The sequence below is a fragment of the Crocodylus porosus genome, unplaced genomic scaffold, assembly GCF_001723895.1.
Source record: "Crocodylus porosus isolate Cpor-Errol unplaced genomic scaffold, CroPor_comp1, whole genome shotgun sequence".
In the NCBI taxonomy this organism is placed as follows: Eukaryota; Metazoa; Chordata; order Crocodylia; family Crocodylidae; genus Crocodylus; species Crocodylus porosus.
In genome coordinates, this window is record NW_017728910.1 from 20,884,685 (window position 1) to 20,897,208 (window position 12,524).

At 44.4% G+C, this 12,524-nt stretch overlaps 1 pseudogene; it reads right to left on the reverse strand.

The window, feature by feature from the left end:
* Nucleotides 1–6,539: 6,539 nt before the first annotated feature.
* LOC109308470 lies at nucleotides 6,540–9,348 on the reverse strand (annotated as a pseudogene).
* Nucleotides 9,349–12,524: the final 3,176 nt, after the last annotated feature.

Genomic DNA, 12,524 nt, shown 5'->3' on the forward strand with positions numbered 1-12,524 from the left:
GCAGATAGGTAGAGCCCTTTTCTCCCCAGCACCACCTGGGGTGGCAAGGAACAGTGGTAATAAGCTGATGGAGAATAGGTTTAGGTTAGAGATCAGGAGGCAATTTTTTACAGTTAGGGCAGCCAAAATCTGGAACCAACTTCCCAGGGAAGTGGTTCTTGCCTCTACTTTGGGCAAATTCAAGAGGAGGTTGGATGATCTCCTGTCTGGGGTCTTGTGAACCCAGCATTCATTCCTGCCTGTGGCAGGGGTCAGGCTACATGATCTGTTCAGGACCCTCCTGACCCTAGCTACTATGAAACTTCGAAACTATGGATCATATGGTAGTCTGGCTTCATTAGGGCCATTCAGCTGTGTATGGATGGTTTCTCAGTAAAGCTTTTCCGTTTCAATCACCACCTACGTGTCCCTCCATTTGTAAGCGTAAGTAGCATACGTAAGAGTGAGAAAGGATTCAGAGTTCATTCCTTTCCATGTCCAATTCCTTGCATTATGTAAAGGAAAAAAGGAGTGCTTATTGGTCTACAGTATGGTGCAGAGGGTGAGTGTCAGTCCTGTTTTATATTAGACCCTCCTGTTCTTAAACCCTTTGTCCCCTGTCCATTTCTAAATGAGGAACAGCATGCAAAAAGTCCTGTTTTTCAGTTCATTGGTGGAAATACATAGCAATCATTTATCCTTGCAATTCTATTGGCTGTGCCTAGAGGTAGGGCGGCGCACAGCCAAGAGGAGCAGGGTTTGGAGCCAGCCAGGGAGGGAGGAGGTGGCCTTTTTGTGGTGGCCCCGCCCCTTGCTGCTGATTGGCCACGGAGGTGGCAGCCCTGCCCTCTGCCGCTGATTCCCCCCATCCCCTCACTTAGGGCAAGTCCTGTATTCTAGGGGTGCATCAGTGGCCAACCTAAAGCTGCATGTGGTGCATTCAGGTGAGCCTGTGCTTTGTAATGAAGGTCTCCCTGTTCTACAGATTTCATGGCACTGCTGGGCTTTCCTGGGGTTTCAAGGTGGATCTCTTCCAATAATTCCTTTTCTGGTTGGCCTGATCCAGGCAGAGGCAAATCACACCTAGGGGGGACCCTCGTTTCCAGTTTACACCAGAAGCTGGTATACGTTAGTGGAGAACAGCCAAAGGGTGCAATGACTTTTCCAACCAAAGCTTAACAGTGAGAGAGAGAGAGAGGAGGCATCTTGTTCCCTGTATATCAGGAGCAAAACAGGCTCAATACATCCAAGCTGGGTTCCTAAAGTTAATCATGTAATATCAGGCCACATCCTCTTGAAGAACTGGCCTTGAGAATCTGACATTTTGTATGTCTGAGTAGTCAGTAGTTTGGATGACACATCAGTGTCATGGGGATTTTCAAAGCGATGCGAGATTTAGCATGAAGTAGCTCAAGTCTGAGATATTCCTAGGAGAGAAGTCTTCAATCTCATTCAAATCTCGAGTCGGTCAATAGATGTGAGTTTAGTGATAGTTATAGTTTAATATAATATAGTTTAGTGACCTGTGGAATACATGTTAGTAGTCTTAGTCCCCAAGTGGAAAAGCACAAAAACGGCCACAGAGACTGAATGACCTCTGATCTTCCAGACGTTGCCTCCTACCTGTAATGGTTGATGCCTGGGGAGAGGAGGTGTGGGAGGACACCTGTATTCCTCCTGCCTGTGATGCACCTGCTCGAGGAACAAATAGAGGACTTCAGCCTCCAGATGCGTGAGGTTAGCCTTTTTCCGGAGCAGAGACAAGCAAAGAGTGGAACAATGTGTTCTCAAGCATGTTTGCTGACTCCAACTTGCAATTCAATCCCCCCATGGCTTCTCCCTTTTTGTTTGCTTTTCTTTCTGTGCGCGCCTCGGTTTTTTGTTTGCATGGATGTTCAGGGAGGAGTTTTCATTTGCACGGATATGGGGGCAGTCATGCACAAACAAGCATATGTGCATGTGAACAAGAGCATTAGACCCGGAATGAGCATATCCGCACCTGGGAATACGTCAAGAGAGAAATCAATGGCTCATCTACGATCTAGCCAGTAGATCTGGCTCCTACGTGTCTTTCTGCCCCAGTTAGAAAGAACCAATTGTTTTTACACCCAGAGCGAATGCGCACAGCCAGAGATCCTTCTGACAAGAACGCAGCCCTGGCCCCTCTTGTCTTTCTTAGCTTTTGTCTGCTGCCTGCTCCTTTGCATGGGCTTGACTAAATCTTATTTCTGCTGTAAGGTATTTAAGTATATCCAAGAGCTGGTGGGTGCACCAGCAATGCTAATATGCAACTGAAACTCTCTTTTTTTTTTTTTAAGAAGAGATGCATGGGACCTGGGAGCCCGGTTCAGCTATCAGCCAGGTGGGGCCCAGGTGATCTCTCCGATGCTGGGTTGGGCAGCCACTTGTTTTCTTTGTTTGATCCTTTGTTGCTTTCCCTTGTCTGTTTGTTTTTCTGGTTTGGTTTCCTGTCCTGCTCCCGAGGCAGGCAGTTCTTCCCTGTTTGTTCTGTCTGTCTTATTTGTTTCTGCTGGTGGCTGGACACTTTGGCATCTGAAGGCTTATTTATACAGTGTCATCTTGCTGTTGTGATGTTTTGTTTGGATAATATATCGTTTTAAAATAAAAAATATATCCTGGAGACAGGGGACATTATGGCAAGGAGTTGGGATGCCACAATGAGGTTTTCGAAGGATAAAAAGGCAGCACTTTTTCCAACCTTAGATTATTTTAATTGGTTTTGTCAGGAGGAGAGGGGTAGTTGTGTTTGGGTTGAAATATTCCCCTGCGATCTGGCGGTACAGGCATAGTACTATTGCTTAGGCATTGGAAAGTGAATTGACTACATATTGACCATTTCTGCGGTGGTCATGCCTGCACGCTGTACAGAAAGTAAAGCATCCATGTCTATGCCGAACACTATTTTTAAAAAAGTTTTTAAAATGTTATTAAGCCAAAGTAACAGGAATACAGAATGACTTAATAGCCAGTGGGTCAGCATAGCCACGTGTTGGGGAAAGAAAGTGGAGGGAGAGGAAACCCTGCTCTTGCCAATTATTGAGGTCTTAATTCAGGATCATTTCAAACTTTGAGTGTGAAGGTTCATGCCAGTTTTTTGTTACCTGAACTACCCCCTTCTTCCCTTATACATGGTGATGATGATGGTTAGTAAAAATAGCCTGCACAGAAATAAAACCTAGGCTTCTGCCCCAAAGAACATACAGAGGAGCGAGACAAAAAAATCAACGCAGGAGTGCAATGAGACAAAAAACAGTCTGGGGGTATGTAAGTCTTGTGAGTTGCTTGCTAGCTCTTTATTAATATTTTGCAGGGGAAAAATTATACTGTGTTTCCATCTTGTCAAAAGAAGTTTAAATCCCACCCTTGGCACATGGAGTGAAGAATGAATGAGAAATAATATGCATCCGCTATTGTATACCATCAAAAATCGTATCACCTAACGAGTTCACTTTTCTTAGACTAAGAGAAAGCAAATGCTTCTTGCATCAAGGAGAGACGAACAATATAATTTACAAATCTCTCGGCAAAATTAGTGTCAAGTACAGGATGTTTTATCTATATTGAGCCCTCACGCTTTGCCGTGAGTTTCAAAAGCCATTCACGGAAACCGTGGAAATAGATCCTGCAGGCAAATCAACAGGTCATTGCTTATAAAACAAATGCTTATCAGCATATTAATCAATCTAATTACAGAGATAAATGTTTCACTGCAGTACTAGTACTGCAGCTGCATTTTGCCTTCTTGCAGCTGGTATTTCATTTCTCAGCTACTGGTACATTTTTGTTTGGGCCACTGCAGAAGTAATCAGGGAAGTTGTCCCCAAAAGGTTATATATGTTTGGGAAATTGTACAGGAAAGGAGGTAGAACAACTCTGATAGTTCAATCCCTTCGAGTTTTCTGTAAAACGCCCCTGCAATTCAGAGGGCTATGGAGTTGGAAGGAGCCAAGGCCTCAAAATTCAATAGATCTGGAATTTCCCAATGTTCCCCCCCCGCCCATTTGCCAAGGCTTTCTACTCTTGAGCTGGCCCCAGCTCCACCTCCAGATGGCTCCGCTGCCCCAAGCTCCCATTGTGGGTTGCATGTAGTTTATCACCTTCCTGGGCTCACAAAATAATGTCATTCTGTTGATAGCGACTACAGTCTTAATATCCATACAGCGGATCCAGCTTTGAAATACTTAGTCGTATGTTAGCATTAGCTGTAGAATTGGGCAGACTTTTGAAATAAGTTCCTTGCTGCTTGTGGCCTGGTGGCTTGTGTTCATGCTGTGCCAAGGAGAACAGTACAGGGCAACTGGGCTGAAGTGCCTCTACCCTTTATGTGGTTATCTGGACTTACGGCTCATCAGTAGTGTTGGACTGTCATACTGCCAGCTATAATAAGAAGCTGCCCAGTTTTGTACAGAGACTTCAGTCTGATCTGAAAATGAACCTTTAGTGATGTTCAAAAAGTTCAGTTACGTTTTAAAAAAATATATTTTTGCCGTTTCCCGGGGGAAATGTCAGACCTGCTTAAGTGTGTGTGAAGTGCAGTTCTCCTTTAGTGCAAGGGACTTTGCTTTTGAAGTAGTAGGGTCTGAGCGCTTGTCAGCGTATGACTATGAAGTCCTGGGTACACAGTGCAGTGCTGACTGGGAAGTTCGGTGTGGCCGTGGCTTTATGGCAGTCTGGTGCAGCAGATCTGATCTAGCTGATATGCTTCCTGTTAAAAATATAATGGGGCAAGATCCCCAGCACCCCAATGACCTGTGCAGGGCCACTGAATGTAGTGGAGTTGACTGTTTACACCAGCTCGGGATCCAGCTGAAAAGGGAATTAGGAGTAGCTTCCACCTCTGCCTCCACATGTTTCAGTAGCTTGCACTGAGACTACATAACACCTAGTAGCATAATGTTCACCGAAAGATGCCAAACACAACAGCAGTGAGACAAAGGAGATAAGTAGCTTCTGAGTGGGATTTACTGTATGCTACTGGCCTTGCTATGTGACTGTGCTCTTACTTGCTGAGAAAAAACAGGGGCCTTTCTTCTACCCGCCTGGGGCATCCCTCAGCCCTCTAAGAACTTGTCCACCAGCGCTGCACCAGTTTAATTTTAAAACAGTTTAGTTAAATCAGTGCATCTTTTGTGTGTGGATTCTCTTGTGCTGGTTACATCGTTTTTGCTTGGGGTCTATACCTTTAGGGCAGGGGGAGATGGGCTAGTGACTGCCTGGTAAAAGGGGGTATGGGCTTCGCATGCGTCTGCGATAACTTTCCATGTGCATGTTCTTACCCCGCAAGAAGTAAAAGCTCAAATGTAGTAGCTCCGGGGTGTCAAATTCACCTCCTGCCCCAGACTGGATCTGGACCTCAGGGCTCTGCCAGCATGGGGTAGCTCCAGCAGCAGCAGCAGCAGCTCCAGCTCCTGACCAGCGCACACGATGATGGTGGTGGCAGCTCCAGCTCTCACTACATGCTGCGTCCCATGCCAGGGGTTGAGCCGCTGCCACCGATGTGTGTCCCCTGCTGGTGCAGCAGCTCTGGATCTGGCACAGAGCACGTAGCAGCCGCAGCAACAGCTCTGGCTTTGGCACCAGCCGTGCAGTGGCAGCAGGGCTGGTAGCCGAGGAGTTGGGGTTGCCGTGGTGGTGATGAGTGAAGCAGCTGGAGGGCAACTGGGGCTGCATCAGCCCTCACTTGCCCTCCTGCTACTGACCACCATGTCCATTGAGGCCCATGGGTTTGGCAGCAGGCCACGCCCCCTCTTTTGGCCACACCCCCAACTTCCAGTGGTCCATCGGTAGCTCGTACTCAGAGAGAGTTGGAATAGAGGGGGAAAAGGGTTTCGAGAATCCAGCATGGGGGCTGCTTGCTTAACACCCCTGCCTTAGCCTATTTTTAGGGGCCTACTTACACTGTAGTGACACAACAGGTTTTTAGTGGCCTGCTCATGTTGGCCCTGCCCCTCACCGCTGGTTGGCGGAGGGCGCCTTTACTCGATCTATGTCATTTCTGCTTTCTTTGCCCCGCCCTTTGCCACTGATTGGTGGAGGGCACCTTCACTCAGTCTACCTCACTACCACTTCCTTTTTTTTTTGGTTGATTTCATGGGAAGGTGTGGCCAGTGCTGGATTTCCCAGTGATCATGGGCGGCACTGTTTTTGCCAGTTTCTACAAAATCCACAACACCCTGATTTACGTAGGTCCTTACTTATTCCCAATAAAAGAGGGGACTACTGAATTCCTACCTACCTTGATCTTGTAGTTATCAGCTAGTCTTCCCATACCCTTAGATAAAATATGAGTCAGTATTAAACTGATACAAGAAAAGAGCAGTACTTCACCTACCTGGCAAGCGGAAGACCAAACAGATATGCCACATAAATTTGCTAAAGCCACGGAAAGAAGGAGAACCACCTAGGGTAGAGCCACCCTAGTTCCTCATTTCTGCCTCCTATCTGCTTATCCTTCCACCCCCCACAACCCAAACTTTCATACACAGCTGTTTGGTAATGGGCTTAATTCTCTAACTAGTAGTTGCATAGTTATTTTTTTAAGCTCTGCTGAAATGCTTAATAAAGTAGTCTTTTCTCTCTCTATTTTTTATTGATGATCTTTCCCAGCTTGTGTATGACAACCTATTGAATTCTGTGCAGAGCTTTCACTTGCAAACGTGTGCGTTTGCTGTGCCAGCAGAGAGCTGGTTTGGGTGCGTAGGCTGGGTCAAAGTGATTTGAGAGGGAGGGGGAGTTGGCACTTCCTTAGAGGTTATTAAGCATCCAGTCCATCAGTCCAGAGCAAGTTGCATTTCCCACAGCGGTATCAAACTGTTGCTTTTCATAGTACCTCATCACTTCCTGGAGAATATCTCCCACGCTGTAGCCCTTCTTGGCCGCTTTTTCAGCTAGCAAAGGCAGCTTCTTCACATCCTCATTTCCTTGCATGAATGACAGATTGGGCACATTGAACTGGGAAGCAACCGCCCACTGGAGGATAGCCTGAAGCTCTTTGTTTTGTGAGCTGCTGTTGGCATTCTGGTTGGTCACTATCACTTGAGAACCCGAGGACGGACCCATCAGCGGGTTTCCGTTCTGTTTTGATTGCGAAGCTCTCCTGGGCATTGCTTGTGCTTGAGCTTTTGCAGATGAGGCACCAAATGCATTGGGTTCCTCTGACGAGTCACCTATAGCTAAATCGGTGCCACTGCCTTTGACCATCAGGAGACACAGCTTCATTGCAGATTCTACCAGTTGGTCAATAAATTGCTTGTTGACTTGATCCATGTTATCAGACTGGTCCGCGGCTAAATTGGGCTGCTTGGCTATGGCCTGTTTGCCGGACTCGCAGTCGCTGGCAGGAATATGCTTTAAGGTCTTGTTTGCGTCACTGGAACTATCTTCTGCGTTGAGCCCAGCTTCACACAAGACCTTCTGTATGACGGACAAGAAGACGCTTGATATGTCTCCCTTTTGGGAGCTGAGCTGCTGTTGGTAATCGTTCCTTGTCCCTGCTGGTTTCGACCCAGAAGCCTCTGCAAGGGACCTGGAACTTTGGCTGGTCCCAGCTTTTTCGAAATGCGAATCGCGAGAAACAAACCCAAGCGAAGTGGCACCTGCCTCGCTGGAGTCTTTGCCCGTCTGTTTGGTTGCCTGTTGTAATAGATGCTGTTGTATCAACGTTAAGGAAGTCAAAATGAGGTCTTTTGCTAGGAATTCTGTTGAGTTGTTGGTTGTTTCCGGATTTTTTTCTTGACTCCCTTTTGCCTTATCCGGAGCTGTGCAGGTAGTTTTTGCATGCAGCCTTGTGACTCCTTCCTTCAGTATGTGCTCACTTACTTTCTCAGCACAGGTCTGTATCTTTGGATTAGCTTTTTCCTTATCTTTCCCCTGTGTTTGAGTTTTCATTGCTGCAAACTGCATGCTTTGAGATTTTGAGTCTGGTGGGAACCCTGCTTTCAGTATGGTATATGCTAGACTTTGAGACCTGGACTTCTCTGGCTCTGATAAAAGGATGTTATAAAGTCTTCTTACCATAGCTTCCAAAATTTCAGTAGACTTTTGGCTTCCCATATTGAATAGATTTTTCTTCACTGTGGCAACAAAGTCAGAGTCTGTCATGAGGACACTTGTAACACTATGCAGATTTTTCATTGTTGAGTCTATCAAGTCTGATATAACATCTCTGGTGTGTTTGAGAACTACTTTCTTCAAAACCAGGCAAGCTGGAACTTGCTTGTTGCCCTTCTTTTCAACTTTCATGGTCTTCAAGAATGAGACCATCACATCTGAAGCAACCTGGTTTGCATAAACCATTAGCCCTTTGCTGACAGAAGTACCAGAATCATCTTGCCTGGATGTTTTGGCTTGCTGACACAGTTGCTTATCGGAAGATTTTTCTGCTTCATTGCAGCCTTTCTGATGGGACATCTCGCCATAGAAAAGTGATGTTTTCTTGGACCTTGGATCATCTTCTTGTTTAGTAGTCTTCTCTTGAGATGCCTTGGGGGATGGTAGCTTTCCATGGGGGGTGGGTGTATTTGCCTGAGGGGATTCATTCACCATCTCTGATGCAGGGTTGTTTCCGGGGGCGTGGGGATTACTGTTTTTCCCTTCTCCAGAAGAGTTCTCAATTGCCTGTTGCATACATTTAGAGGCTGTGCCTTCTAGCTTATCTGTAATCTCTTTATGTGCCATTTGAACAACCAGTGAGCAGAGCTTATTTATGTAGCATGAAATATCTTCTGGATATCTGTTTCCTTTTTGGGCACCCAAAGACTTCAGAGATGTGTCGCTGTTCTGGGCCATCTTCTTAGATAGTGACAGATTAACGGAGGTGTTGCTACCTTTGAGCTTTGGAGGGTTATCCGATGAGGTCAGTGCATGCTGAAACCCAGCTGCATATTTCTGAAGGTCATTGTTGAGCCACCTTATGACACTGAGTTCATCACTTGAGCCTTGCTTAAAAAGGCAAACCGTCCCTTCGGTCTTAGAATGATCGTGCTTCAAATTGTCCTTTACCACAATGACCTCCTTTTCCTCCAGATCAATTTCGTTTGAGTGGTCAGAGATGTTGCTGAACTGGCTTGCAGCTTTCTTTGCCTTTGGATCATTGTCTTTCACATTCAAGCTGGAGACATCAACAAAACAGAGTACTTTATGGTCTTGGTCCTTCTGTGCTTCAGGGTTGTAAAGGTCTACTTTACACAGGCCTGCCTGGCTGCGTAGCCAGTCAACTTCCTGAGACATTTTTGCAGATTGCCGATGGAACTGTACCCAGTGCTCGTATATGAGCTGAGCTGCTGTGATGACCCGGCCAAACTTGGTCTTGCTTCCTCTCTCAACTTCCCATGCTCTTCTGCCGTCAAATGTGATCTTCACTTTTGTTAACAGATGGTTTCTATAGCAGTGATGACATCATAAAGAACAGGTTTTACCAACACCAATGGTTTGTTTCCAACAGTTGAATAAGAGGCTGCTATACATTTTTTCTTCCTTTGAGACTGTGATTGCTGTGTCTTGTAATGTGGGGCAGCCAAGTTCACGATGCCATTGCACAGGTACAACTTTGCAGCCAGCCCTCAGTTATGTTACACGTGTACACAGCAGAACTGAAAAGCAAAACCAGATGCAAATTCAGATGCTGCAGTGAAAACATAATGAGTGGCATGCTGGTTGTATGAGAGGGAGTTAACAAGGAATTAACAGCCTTAGGCACAGTTTGCAGTTTGTATTCCTCAAGAGACTGTATTTTCCTTTAGTTTTTCACTAGAAAAAAAAAAAAGCTTGTTATAGGAGAACTTACAGATTGATTCAGTTAAATTTCTTGTTATCTTTCTAACTGGAAGAAAGATACTGTGTGTGCATCTCTTTATGTCTGAACTGATAATGAAGAACTATCATTATCAAGTCTTTGTCGGTTGCATATATTTCCAAAAATAGCCCATCCAATGTATATCATATCTAAAATAGGTAATTCCCATGTGCAGCATATTTTCAGAAGATAAGACTTCAAGCAGATTAACTCAATTTAAATTTGCGTGATTGCTCTTGTATTAGTTTGTCTGAAGTAAACACGGTAAACATTATTTATCTAATTGCATAATGTGTGGAAAATATAGTTTTCTAGCAATATTTGGTAATTGCCTAACAAAAGGCAACTCGGATTCAGCAAGGTACTTTAGGTATGCATGTGATTTTGAGCACGGGGTGGTTCTGTTAAGGTCAATAAGATTGAATCCTTGAGGTCACCAGAACTCTTGTGCTTCAAGTTATGCATGTGGCTAAGCACTTAAGCTAAAACGGGGCCTAAGAAAGGATTTTTCGTCTGAATGAGAGACTCAATGTCAGAGCCCGTCCTACAAAAGCAAGGTATGTTTCTCATCCATAAATCAGGCTTGCTTTCTTATGTTTGTCTTTTTAGTTCATGAGATGGTGTCCTTCACCAGCATCCTGAAATGAGTTACAGATGTGAAAATTAGAACTAAAATTATATAAGAGTTAGCCTCAGCCCCTCGCTAAAATATATATACCTATATGTTATGTATATATGCAAAAGCCAACAGTCAAATGTTAGTTATCTCGTTTGGAAATGGAAATCTTGCCAGTAGAAACAGAAAGTGTTCTCACAAGATTTTCATTAGTGAAAAGAAATGAACGTGACGATATCAAAATACAGGAAGGAAAACTAATTTGTTTCTGAGCTTAGATGAAATCAGAAATTTTAAGACAGCAAATCTAGATCTAGATAAATCTAATCTCTCTTTCTATATATATCTATATCTATATCTATATCAATATCGAGATATATAGATATATAGATGTGTGTGTGTGTGTGTCTATATATATATAGAGAGAGAGAGAGAGAGTAGACTTATCTAGATCTAGATTTATCTAAATCCAGATAGATAGATGAGATGAGGGGAGAGAGAGGGGGGGATTAGATTTATTGGTTAAATTTTTCAAAATAATAGACCCTAACTTGAAGACTCAAATTGCTTTTATGAAAATGGCACATGCTTTCCCAACGGCGGCAATGCCTGATCTGTACAGAATGCTATAAAGCTGACCCTGTGAATGCTACAAATAGCTTTGTCTTCAGGTAGATATTACAAATGTACTTTAGACTAGAGAGCACACGGGAGGAGGTGGAGGAGAACGAGCAGGACCGTGGTAGGGAGGGAGTGTTGCAGCCCTGATTCAGACAGTGGCAGAGAAAGAGGCTGCAATAGCCGGTGTTCAGAGGCCATGATCCTCCCTACCCTTTCTGAGGCAGATTAGCTAGGTCTCATGGAGGCTGTTGTTGGCAGTAGCATCTGCATTTCCCAAAGGGAACTGGGTTCATTCCTGAAAGGTTGAATGTTTGGGACACTGGTGCAAAGATTGGTCCAAGTTTTTGCACGTTTGTTTAAGTCAGTATCCCTGCAGAGTGAACTGAACAAAACCATAAGGGATTGGTGAAAGAAAATTAAACTATTTACCTATTCTGTACGTAGCTCAAATACTATAGTGAATGGGCATGATAGACTGCCTAAGAGAGAAGAAAATCTGACCCTATACCACTTAGCCCTCAGTTTTAGATACAATTTGATGTGTATTTTGAAAAGAATGAAGCACTTTTGTCCACATGCAATCACAAGGATCATCACAGTGCTGAACACTAGCAAACCTCTTCCAGAAGTAACTTGATCCAGGATGATTGAAACCATGCTTGAATCCCAGAGATACCACTTGGACTGGTGAGCTGAATATGCATATGAATGTTGCTTTGGAAATGTTCAGCCTATACAATCCACAGAGAGAAATGTCAGGCACCTACGTTCCTCTTTTCGAGGCATCCTTTTCCTTCATCGGTCCAAGGCAATGAGAAAAGCTCAAGTTTGACTTCCATCACGTTGCAAGATGGGGCCAGGAACTCTCCTCCAGGGTAAAGTGGGCACCAGCAGAACAGATCTAGCATGGGCTTCATTCATCAACTTAGCACACGAACAGACTTCCCAGAGTGGGGAGGAAACCACCAGGAAGCAATGTTAGGGTAATTTTACAGGAGGAGGTTAGCACTGGGAAAACGGTACGTGAAATAACTGAGCTGCCTGAAACTGTTGTTAAGCTTTTGACTCTGACGGGAAACACTAAGAAATCAAGTGTAAAATCAGAGAGGGGGTATAATACAAAACTTTGATTTCCCCCCCCCTTTTTTTGGGTTGCCATCTGCTTTATCACTTACATAATGTTAACATTCTTTAAAAATGGGCAGATGGACCTCATTCAAGTTCTGACAGTAACTCTTTGTTATTGGTACAAATAGCTTCAGAGGTATTTAATTACCATTAGTAGTCATCAGTTTGCTGCTAGCTGGTGACATTCAGAATAGTAAGCAGGCTGCATTCTTTGTGTCCAGTGAGTTCATAGAAAGTTAAACCTACTTTTGACAACAGACTCAAGCTTAGCTACCATTAACCCCTCTTCAGTTACTGGATGATGTGTTTGAACAGTATGAATGATTAATGAAGGTTAAATAGTCCAGTTTCTATCTTAAAACCTTT